At 33.9% G+C, this 13,068-nt stretch overlaps 1 protein-coding gene and 1 pseudogene across 2 annotated transcripts in view; one reads left to right on the top strand and one right to left on the bottom strand.

The window, feature by feature from the left end:
* Positions 1 to 13,068, bottom strand: part of LRRC4C (leucine rich repeat containing 4C) — a 1,265,570-nt gene that overhangs the window by 721,723 nt on the left and 530,779 nt on the right. The gene's annotated exons all lie outside the window — the stretch shown is intronic.
* LOC116757318 lies at positions 9,779 to 10,215 on the top strand (annotated as a pseudogene).

The raw sequence follows: 13,068 nt of genomic DNA on the forward strand, positions 1-13,068 counted from the left end.
TACATATAGTGAAAGAAGAGAAATGTGCTATTTTAAAATAACAAAGGTATCATCAGTAGCACACTTAAGGAGGTTTTATATATGTGTACGCTCCTACTCTTACAGTTTATAAGGCATCGTGCTAGGCATTGGCAGAGAGAAGTGTGTAAGAACATCATCACTGACTTCATTGAGACCACAGAGGTGAAACAGATGCATCTAATTCCAAAGAGAAAATTTTAACAGTGTAATAAAGGAAAAGCAAACATATAAAATATTAAGAAAGTTATGAAGGAAGAGAAACCATGTTTAAGGACCTAAAAAGTAAAGAGAAAATTTTCAATATGAAAAATTTCTAACAGTCTGAACTATGTGTATTTATGATAAAAGGATAATTTGGAGAGACTATCTAGTATCCAGATTTTAAAATGAATTTAAAATTTTGTTCAATCAATGTTTCTCATCTACATAGGTTTTTCAGAATACTTGAAATGTATTAGATGCTGAGGAATAATGCTCAGTGTTCTGACAAGAGTGGTTTGAGTTCAGAAGGAAAAAAAAATAGAGCAAAGCTATGTGTCATGTATATTTTTAGTTCTAAATATGTTTAAAAACAGAAGGACCAAGCTTAGACTTTAGCAAGCACAGGGAATGGTTTCCCTGGAATTCAGAAACCCTACACAAAACCAAGAAGAGTTAATTGAACCATGATTGGAAAAATGCAAGCTATGAAATGCAGGACAATGGCTCAGTCCATTAATTAATTCATCATAAGACATAAGTTCTAATGTAATCCAAATAATAGCAGGGATTCAATGATTAGACAGTAAATGTTCCAATCTTCCATCGCAGGGAGAAAATTTAAAATTCACAGGAAGTGCCAAGGAATTTTGCAAATCAAGAACTTACTTCTAGACTTCTATAAGGAATTACTTTTCCTATCCAAAAGGACTAAAAACCTTATCCCATGTTTAGAGATTACATAACAAAGCTTACCTTTCAGAGGGAACACTTCTAGAGATGTAAAGATAGCAGTATGCACATATTACTGCTGGTAGAGAGCCAAAGTACATGAATTACAATCTAAACTCTCTTAACTGACCTGCACTTAACAGACTGATTCTCTACAAAACATACTTATTGATGTCTACAGCTGGTTGACCAATCATGGCCAACCATCAAGTTTATGGCATACTTTGCACTTCTGCTTCCAAAACTGACTTGTATGCTAAGCAACAATATTTGCTTGTATCCAAAACTTTTATGCAGTTTTGCCTTTATTATTATAATTAAAGAATTTGATTAAATATTACATAAGCCTATGAAATATCTTGGCAAAGTGAAAGAGTTGTTGTTTCTATGAAATATAAATTGACTTCTTTGAAAATATTCAATAAAGGAGAATCAGTAAAAATTTTCTGCTGAATATTAGTTGTATTTGAGACATAAAGAGGGGAAAAATCATATGAATATAAAAGAAATCTAATTTCAGATTGTATATCAGATGGCTGTGAGTTCGTGCTTCACACAAAAAAAGAAAAAGTAAAAACCAAGTAGAAACTATGGACATATTTTGAGGTGTTCAAATGATAGAAAACTTAGAATTCCTTGGTCTTAGATTGAAAAAGTGGCAAGATAATGCGGGTTCAAAGTTAACATAAAATGTTTAAGTTATGAATTTTATCAGTTTTAATAATTCTCTGCTTTATTTGATTTAAAAAATATTTGACCAACTACTGGTCCCAACTGCATCAATATTTTAAAAATCAATAACGAGGGCCCTCCAGACAAACAGTGGTCACGATACGCACAGGTCTGTGACGGCTGCATAAGAGCCATGTGGCAACAATAGAAGAAATGTCAGAACCAGCTCATCCTGCTTCCTTAAATATATGTATTAAGATTAAAAATCAAAATCTTTTAAAGAAGTTCGTAAAGATGGATAACAGAACACATGCTGTATTCTCTACAGCTTATTGTATTTAATCACATATAGTCAAATATCTAGAATGCTCATTACAGAATACTGATGTAGTCATTTCAAAAGTCAAAGCAACTCTTTTTCTTTTAGTTTGTAAAGAATCCATTCCAAGTGTTGTCATTTATAGATGCCTGGACTGGGATGCTGGACCATATTTCAAAGACTGCTAGGTATACCCCCAAATTAGTTCTCTTTTTCTTTGGCTGAACATTTACACTTGTCAGCTTGTCTTGCACTAGGAATGGCCATATGACTAAGTTTTCTCCAACAGGATGTAAGTTGAAATGATGCCTAGGTTATGAAAACTTTCATGCCGTGATCCTCTGTGCCCTTCTTTATGACACCAGCTAAAAGCAGATGAAACCATATCCCTAGGAGTACTCAGCACAAATACCTATGGGACTGTTTTTTGAAAGGAAAATAAACTTCTGTCTTGTTGAGCCATGAAATTTTGGGTCTGTTCTTTAAAACAGCTAGTATGATTCTAATTCAGATCCTTTTTGATTATCCACAGACAAAATTGGGCTCTCCCCAACATAGATTTGTGTTCTTTATAAAACTGTGTCTTAACGAAGAGTATTTCTGAGTAGGAGAGCTATATGTAACAGAGGCACAGAAGATGGCATGGTGATTGCACACATAGCAGTTTTGTAGAAAGGCTCAAATGATTATTTGGGCAAGTCTTATTCTTAGGAGTAAAGACATGAATATAGGAAAAAGCTGGAAACAAAATTTAGGATCAGGTTAGTAGATTAAAGAATAATATATCTGCTTTTCACATCATTTGGTGCTGTGTAATTATTTGGTTTAAGTATGGTTTTCAGTTTTTTCCATTTCAAGATACTTTCTTCCCTTTGTGGATAAAAATTAAAATATATGTGTGTTGGGGGGAAATAGCTTGAGACTGTGTGAATATTCTGTATCTGGGCAGGTTTTGCTCCATGTCTTTAGTGTTTATGTGTTATGATTATGTTATTAGTGTTATGATTCTTGCCTGAATTATTACTACTGTGGATGTTAAATATTGACTTCATAATTTTTACACTTTGTATCAGTTGTTATTCTTCTGTTAATAGCAGCTTTCCCTTCTTCATTCACCTAAAAATATTAGGATTCATATATATTCATGGCTTCTTTATTAAATTTATAATATATGTTTCCATTATTCATTTTGATGCATAAATTGCTCTAAATTTGGCCAGTTGGAACACCCTCAGGTTGGTTTCTGTGTTATTTTGAAATGTACTCTTTGGTTTTGAGCATCTTCTTACTCTGTGAATCAAGATGTTCCAGGCTCAACTTGTGCTTTCCCAAGTCACCTGTGGAATGAAACATTTCTCTGAAGACCAATGGTTCTTTCGAAGGGAAAGCAGTTTTTAGAAACAAAATCTTGATGCTTAGTGTGCTAATTACTACTGAGTATCATTGTTTTTAAGATGCATACTTAGACCAAGTTAAAAAAAAATAGGTGGATAGGTGACAGATATTTTAAATCATGGGTTCATGTTAATTCTGGGGTTTCTTCTCCACCTTTACCCCATTTCATATTTCTATTTCTCTTTCCCCAAAATGATAACACAAATATTTACCCATCCTACAATACATAAAAAATAATTTGGAATAGCTACTCCAGTACCAACATCAAGCTTACTAACTAAAATGCAATTGTTTTTATCCTTAGGTTATAATCCCGTTGAAAGTGTAAAACAGAATACTCTGTTCAAAATGCATTTAGATTTAGTCTTTTGCTTTACATCTGATTAAAAGTTAGATTCTGATTTTTATTTGTTTCAGTTTTAGTATTTTTCACTCCGTAATTAGTTACTTATGTTTGAATGAGTATAAAGTTATTCTAGAGTAAAAGGCAAAAGTATATAAAAAGATAGACAAGTCTCATCTTCTCTAACTCTAATACCTCATAACAACCTACCCCTTGTAGATAATCAACTTCACTAGTTCCTGGCTTATTCTTTCTAAATTTCTGTTTGTAAACATATGCAAATACAAATAAATATTCTTATTTGTTTACACAAAGATAATACATGAACATATATATAAAGATAGCACACTATACAGGTATGTGTGTATATATACATTTTATATAAATATATAATTACATATGTGTGCATGTGTGAAGTATGATACCTTTTATATATAATCTTTTGAACTTTGCTTTTCACTTAAAAAGATATACTGGAAATCATTATCAATCTTAATGAAAACTTAAACATATTTTGGGGCGAAGGGGAGAACCAGCTGAATAGGAATCCACTGTCTGTGCATTTAAGTTGTTGCAATGTTTTGAAACTTATATAAAACCTGCAATGAATAAACTCACGCATATGTTTTCTCACACTTTTGAGCTATATATTCAGGATAAATTCCTAGTAGGACAGCTGGGTCAAATGATAACTACATACATACTGCAGTAATATTTTGCCAAACTCTTTCCAATATGGATGTTATCATTCTACATTCTCATTAGAATCATACGAGATGATTTATTTTCTCACAACCATATGAGCAGAGCATGTTGTCAAGCTCTCAAATTTTTGCCATTTGGAGAGGTGAGAGAGAGACAAGTATATTTTTAATTAGCATTTTTCTTATTATTAATGAAATTGACTATATTTTCATCTAAGAGCCTTTTGTATGTCTTTTATTGTGTCAAATGGCTATTTATGTCTTTTGCCCACTTTATGAGCTTTTGATCTTCCTCCTTATTTAAAAACTGTGATTTATATTAGGGATTTTAGCCCTTTATCTGTGATGTAATTTGCCAATATTTTCTCTATTTTCATAATTGGTCTTTTAACTTTGATTTGTTAGTATTTGTCATGAAATATTTCTTTATATTATGCAGTCAAATTTATCAATTTCAAGTATGTTGAATCTAGATTTTGAGTCAGTGTTAAAAAATATTCCTCTACAGTCAAATTACAAATGAATTCAATTTTTTTTGCTTCTAGTACTTTTGTCATGAATTAAAATAAACAAAAATCTAATGCATCACATCTGATGGATTTGGTGTAATTTCTTATGTATAAGAAGGGGTACAGACCCAAATTGATCTTTTTATTTAAAATTTCTCTTTAATGGTTTGAGATGCCACTTTAACTACATAAACATAAAAAAAATAAAATAAAAACAAACCCTATATATTTGGGTCTATTTCTAACTGTTTCTATTGTGTCTTCCTGCTCTATTCATGTGCTGTCATCACTCTTCCTCATTTTTTTTTCTGAGTTATGTGTACATATTTATTATCCTATATGAGCTTTAGCATCAATTCATCTGGCATCAGTAAAATACTTGTTGATATTTTTATGGGTACCAGCTAATTTAACTAATTCACTTTACTATCAATTTTCTCACTTAGGGAGAGATTATACCTTTCTGATGTTAAAAAAATCCTATCCAGGAATGATAGATGTCTGTCCATTTGTTCAAATCTACTTGTTTTGGAGTGGTTTGTTTTATAGCAATAGCTAGCTAATACAGAAGGCTATTGACTTTGTATATTAATTTTACATCTTATTATCTTATTGAATTATTGCACTGTTTAAATTATTTTTAACATTGATTCTCCAGGATTTTCTAAGTATACTATTATGTCATTTGCAAATAATCTTACTTCTCTTTCAGTTCCATGCTTTTATGTGTTACCTTAATTCCAATGGCTAATATCTCCTATATAGGGTCAAACAGTTGGAGAAGTAGTAGGCACCTCTGCCTAATTCCTGAGTTTAGTGGGGATGCATCTATAACTTTTCCAGTAGAGAAGTCTGTGGCTTTAGGATTGAGGTATTCCTATTTCACTGAATTAAGAAAGTATCCATATTTTTTTTTTATTATTGAGTGTTTGTGGGAAATGGATGTTAAGTGTTTTGGAGAACTCAATATTTATAGAAATATTCAGGTGATTTTTTTCCTCAGATCTATTAATGTGATGAATCATTAATATATTTTCAAATATTGAACATCTTGCATTCCTGAAATAAATCTTAGTGGGTCATTTGGTATAATTATCATAATATAGTATTGAATTCTGTTGCTACTATTTTATTTAGGATTTTTACATAAATATTTGTAAGGGAGGTTACTTGGCAGATTTTTTCCTATCTTTATAAGGCTTTACTATCAATGTTACAGTTGCTTCATACAAAGAGATTTTACAAATTTCGCAAACTGCCTAAATCTTTCTTTCTCATAACAAAAGTCTAATGACACCTGTATATACAGAAGCCACAAACAGTGATGTAAATGCACTAATGACAATGAAACACACCCTTGTCTAAGCCACGCTCTGGAACGTGTTTAATTGCGAATATGAACTATGCCAGAGAGTACACTTAAAATGTAATGGAATCCACAGAACGAAGTACAATCCCAAAGGCTAACAGTAAAATATCAGTCATGCGGCCCACATGTTGGTGAAAACAAACTGGTACTCCAGCTTTTTCCCCCTCTTCAAGAGGCATGAACATTCAACTGGGATATTTCTAAACATCCATGAAGGCCGTACAAGAATGTTTTGACACACTGAAAGTAAAATTGTGCAATTACTTGATATGGCATTTTTCAAAAGCTTTTGTTAGACTTGTAGCACACCTCTTCCAGTGTTTTCCAACTTGAAAATTACTGCCTGATGGGTACTCTAAGTATATTCTCTAAGTGAATCCTAAATGTGAGAAGAGAAGAAGGAAAAGAGAGGTGTACTTATTGTCAGAATACAGAGATGGGCTGTGTGGAGGAGAGAATGGAGAGATCAGTGCAATTCTGATTTCCGCAAGGATCTGTAGGGATAACCCTACAATACCGCAAGATCCTATCAACCTGAATGATACAAGTAATTGATTTTCCTTTTTTGGAGGGGAGGAAGAGGGATTGGATTCAGTTGCTTATGTTATAGTGTTAAGTTTTAAAAATATAAAATTGACAGTATAATGATATAACACTCTCACTGGAATAGGGGTGATTACCTGGCAAATGGAATGATTTTATTGCCTTTTCAGAAGCTAATACATAGGCAATCTCTTTCTCTTTCTCTCTTTCTAAAACTCATATAGCATATGATCATACATGCATATATCATACATGCATATATTCTATTTATACTCTATATGTTCGCTATGTATGTGTCTGTGTTCTCTATGTATGTGTCTGTGTTTAAATATTTGTGTGTGTGTGTTCTGTAGGTATATATTATTCACACACAAAGAAAAAAAGGATAAAGGGTAAAAACCGTTATTACTTGCTTTGAGGGTATTTATAATCTGTTAGGGGTAAGAGTCATTTTTAATATCTTATAATGATACGAGACAGAATAAAATATAGGTTAAATAGAGTTACAAACATTGTACTATGGAAATACTAGTGAAAGGAGTGATTACTTTTGATATATGGAGTGAGCAGAGAAACAAAGAAAACACAAACAGTTCAATTAAAATAGTTATCTCTGAGCTGAACCTGGAACAACAGGGTTTCAATATATAATGGTAACGATGGTGGTGGTGGCTTGCATATGTATGTGTACGTGTTGTTGAGGGGTGTGGTTGTGTTCCAGGCTGACAAACACAGAGTTACACAAATACATCACTTACTTACATGCTGTCAACTTAGCTATCCTTTCAGCATCAAATAAAACCTTCTGTCAGACACTTCAAGGTCTTTGGCTGAAACTACAGCCACTGGTAGAGAGTGACATGTTGTGGAACTTTTTCTTCCAGCCAAAATGTCTAGTACCTGTGGTGCTCAGTTACTCTTCCTTCCACCTGGACATGTAGGAGCAGATCACTTTCAGAAGGAGTCTCTGCTAACCAGGCTGCAATGAGGAAAGTTATTAAGGGGATGGCCTCAGCATTTTTTCCTTTAAGAAACTCACCCAAAGCAAGGAACAAAATGCGGCAATCACTATTCAAGACAGTGTCAAAATCATTCAGACATCAAAACAGGATATTGTAGTTCACGGGTTCTTTAATACGAACAGCTACTATCTTCCCTTTAGCTTAATTAAGGGGTTGCATATCCTTACAATTAAAGATAATTGCAGAGTGTAAAAACTGCATTGTGATTATAGAAACACCGAATGAAGCTTGGTGACTACAAGACAAAGACCTCATCAACTGAACACCTTGGAAATGTGTAGCCTTTAAAATACAATTCCTCCTCTCTACAGCTTTTTCTTTCTATAGAGCCTCCTTCTTTCTTTATTCCCAACAGAAATACATTGTTCAAAGTCTTGACTGATTGGAAACTAAGCTGTGGTTTTTCCTTAAATTTATTTTAAGTTCATAAGTATCAATGGTGCTTCTTTAAATCATTTAGAAGTTGAGTTTGTTCTAAAATCAGGGTTCACTGCATTATCGTTTTGTGGTTCCTTTGGAAACCCTGTCAAAAATATCTTGCTAAATCTCATTTTGTTAAATAAAGTCAGTATCTTTCACTTAAAATTATTTACGTAGACAGAAGAAGCCAGCTTTAGATGCTATGAAATGTGAAGCACAGGTGTTTTTGCCTGATCAGCCACACAGCTTCGATTTAGGGGCACTGCAATAGAAAAAGCAAGGTGATTTTTTTTTTTTTTTGCATACTGAATAGGCACTCTAGCTTGATAAACATCATGTTGGATTTTTCTCTCTGAGACTATATATAAAGATTTGTAGAACTAACTTACTTGGATAAAAGAAGGAGAAGGAGGGTAAAAGAAATTGTAAAGACGCCATTTTAATTTCTCTTTAAATTGACAGAGGCCGATTTCTATCATAAGTTTACATGAGCTTCTCTAAAGAAAAGGTACATGCATTGCAATGCCACAAGCCACGAGCGTGTTCTCTTTCTTGAATGAAATGTGAGTATTCAATAAAACAACAAATTGGCAAAGAGCTAAATCTTTAAACTGCTTCAGCTACATGTCATCGTTTCCTTACAAGACCTGATCAGCTTTATTTATCAAACAAGCATCCAGCAGTGTCCCTCAAACTAAGCACATGAAGTCGACAAAGCGACAGGACTCAAAATGTGGTGAACGAATAACTGTAAATAAAAATCTCCAAGGAGAGTTCATTTGGAAAAAAAAAAAAATCAATTGGTAAATAAACAAACATCTGGGCAATCTTCTAAAAAATTGTCAATTCCCCAAAATGAATAAGGTCACCTTCGCGTCCTATCCAATGTGCCGTTGGTCAGTGGTAACACTTCAAACTATCAAAGTGAGTTCGTGGAAATGCATATAAATTAGACATTGATTTGGGCTTAATATATTCATTTTCTAAATAATATGCAAATTTGTGTAAACCTAGATTTTTTTAATAAGATTTAAAGGCTGTAAACTCCGCAATCTCACAGTTTACATGTTAATGTGGTAATTCAATTCAACAAACATTTATTGAACTCCTAGCAAAGTACTGTGCTGGGTATTATGGGAGCATCACCGTACCGTTTAGGGAACATACAACTAGGAGGTGAGATAGCAGGAATAGAGTGTCATTTTGCCCCTGATATTATACCTATATTAGCAGTTAATGCAAAATGAGATAACATATGGAACAACTAACACTTGTAAGGTGCCTTTTTCTTTATATGACACCGTCCTTTAATGTGGACTTTCCTGTAACATCGCCATTGAAACTTGGGTGGATAAGAGTTGGAAATAATATCTTGCTTTCTTTCTTACTTTAAATGAGAAAATTTTCTCTGGATAAGCTATACATTTATCCATTTTTGAATCAATTCTTCTTTATGTAAAATTCCATGTGTTTCATATTTTAGGTTGTGGTTTTAACAATTGAGTTGAACCACACCACCGCCATCGTAGGTCGCATGCATGCTCCAGGCAAGGGCCTGTCCCAGTTGGCTCTGCTCTACCACTGCAGCACCCCCAGCTGGCTGAAGCTGACATCTGATGACGTAAAGGAGCAGATCTACAAACTGGCCAAGAAGGGCCTGACGCCCTCGCAAATTGGTGTGATCCTGAAAGACTCACATGGTGTTGCACAAGTACGTTTTGTGACAGGCAATAAAATCTTGAGAATTCTTAAGTCCAAATGACTTGCTCCTGAACTTCCTGAGGAGCTCTATCATTTAATGAAGAAATCTGTTGCTGTTCGAAAGCATCTTGAGGGAAACAGAAAGGATAAAGATGCTAAATTCCGTCTGATTCTGCTTTAGAGCCTTATTCACCGGTTGGCTCGATATTACAACACCACCCCCACTGGAAATACAAGTCATCCATAGCCTCTGCCCTGGTTGCATAAATTTGTCTGTTTACTCAAGCAATAAAATCATTGTTTAACTAGGAAAAAAAATGAGTTGATGAATTGTTCACTGCTTTCATTGAATTTGCCTTAGTAAACACTGACTTCAACTGACAATATTTGGCATTAACATACAATTCGCTTTCATAGAATGATCATATAAAATACATTGAAAAGAATGAAAAATGGTGAAAAGGATAAGGCTATTAAAAAACAAAAAGTAGACAAAAACACAGCAACCACTCACTGAACACAATGGGAATTTTCTGATGACTTAATCCATCCACTTAAGGCGGTGTATCCACAGAAATTTCAAACATAGCACAACGCTTTTTCCTATTAATGAAGTGTATAGACCAGCCGCATGTATCCTATTTCAATGAGTTACTATTTTTACTTTGTCAGTTGTATTATGCAAGTATAGCAGAATGACAGGAAACCTGGGAATTCACACCTTTTGACCTTCTGTCTCTGTGAAGCATTTGTTTACAGTCCTTTTATATATGGTAGTTTCTTTAATTCTCAGATCTATCTTTCAGAGCAAATATAATTATTATACTATTTGTTCATCGGAGACAACGGAAACTCAAAAAGATTAATGATTTGGCCTAATTCACAAAGGTACTGAAGGGCAGTACTTGAATGGCAAGCCACATTTTTAGGATCTCAGAAAACAACCTCTTTCCACTGTACCTGTCTGCCTTGATTAAGATCAGGAGATATAACCAACAACTGTGAATCTCTCATTTTAAGTAACCAAGGGGAATTTTCTTCATTTTCTTATTTCCTTCCTTTCATAACTGTACTTTAAAATTCAGGAATAAGGTTATCTTTTAGTCATACAACATTAAGAATCAAAATAAGACCTTTAAAACAATTACTGTTATGCATTCTGATAGGAATATAGATGTGATTCTATGGAGGCTAAGATTCTCACACGTAAGTTTAGGACATATCCATCACTGATCAATAAGAATTTATTGTGTTATTTTCACACGATCTAGACTGCTCTGGGTGCCACAGGAGATAGAAAAATAACATATTCAATTCAGAAAATAAGAAAAATAACATATTCGATTCAGAAAATATATATTGAGCACCTATTTTATTCTATGCATTACAAGAGAAAGAGCGGAGGTTTAGGAAGCAGGAAGACTTTCACCAGGAGAATATACAGATGAAAAAGACCTAAAACTATTATTTGAAAATTTTAAGTCTGATTATAGAAACACAATTGACACATATGAAGCAATTCAAGGAATTGAATTTGATGTGAGGTCTAAAAATCATGACAATCCTAGGGTTTAATAAGCTATGTTCATTAAAATTCAGAAAGAATATTAGTAACACAACTATTTAAGACATTTAATCAACCTTAATTTGAAGGTAGAAAACTGGCTGATATTCATATTCATGAATTTATAAGTGTGGTTTTTAAGAGCATCATAAAATCTGTATATCAAGTCCATTAGATGAATTTAGGTAACTGCAGTAGACAAAATCCAATTAAGTCACTTCTTAGAGGAAAAGTAAATACAATATATTATCTCCAATATTTCCCAACTATATCATATGGTTTATTTCATAGAGTTTAAGAGAGTAACACATATGCCTATCTAATCACGGACCCACCAACCCATCACAGCACATACTTTGCGATGTTTCCCAGGAAGTGGTGATGAATTTACTCCAATGACATTTGTTCAACCTGCTCACACAAACTACAATATTTGCATCTAGCTTGGCTGGGGTATTAAGGTGGGAAAAGGAGCAGCAGGAAGGCAAAACTATGGTCATGAAACAAAATAAAAATGATGTCAAAAGAGGAACAAAGCTTATGGACTCATTAAGCTGGCATTCTTTTTCTCTCTGCTAAGTAACAACACTAGCATTCTAGTAGCACATAGTCTTCATTTTAATCTGTATTTAAATAAAGATGATTTTTCTTTGCAGAGTCATAATCAGCATCAACTTTTTTTGAGATATCACAGCTTCTCTCCATTAAGTATTAAACAGTAAAAAGAAACTTAAAATTAATGAACTATCTTGAGTATATTCAAAGGTGTAAACTGCGTGGGTGGCAAATCTGAGAATGTTGGTATAGCAAGACTGGTATTGTATACTCTATCCCCCACTCAAGTACATAACAAACTATGATTCATGACATCGAAATCCACTTCTTTCAAATTTGCATATGCTTTAGTTCCTTTTAACCTCTACCCATTCACTCTGCTGATGCTCATCATCATTAAATATATATTTACATCAACTTTTACTGTGGCCACATAAAAATACTCTTCCCTAGTGCTAGAAAAAGTAAAGAGAATTAATGAGTGTCACCGTTCAGACATAAAACCAATTAACCTTGATATATGCTATGTCCTATTCAATAGGAGGTAACATTTTCATATTTAAATTCTAAAATTTGGGGGTGACAGGTCTAATCCTGTCAACAGTTTTTTTTGTTTGTTTCTTCTCTCCATAATGTGGCTAGGAAAAACCCAGAAACATGTATCTGTAACAGAAAGATTATTGCTGAGAGATTTCCTGGGCAGCTCTCAAAAAGGAGAAGTTTAAGAGAAAATTCTGCATGACCCCTCAACTTGTATGTGTTCAGCTTTTAAAAAGTGGCTGGGGGCTTCCCTGGTGGCGCAGTGGTTGAGAGTCCGCCTGCTGATGCAGGAGACACGGGTTCATGCCGCGGTCCAGGAAGATCCCACATGCCGCGGAGCAGCTGGGCCCGTGAGCCATGGCCGCTGAGCCTGCGCGTCCGGAGCCTGTGCTCCGCAACGGGAGAGGTCACAACAGTGAGAGGCCCGCGTACTGCAAAAAAAAAAAAAAAAAAAAAAAAAA

Source organism: Phocoena sinus, chromosome 8, assembly GCF_008692025.1.
Source record: "Phocoena sinus isolate mPhoSin1 chromosome 8, mPhoSin1.pri, whole genome shotgun sequence".
Classification (NCBI taxonomy): Eukaryota; Metazoa; Chordata; class Mammalia; order Artiodactyla; family Phocoenidae; genus Phocoena; species Phocoena sinus.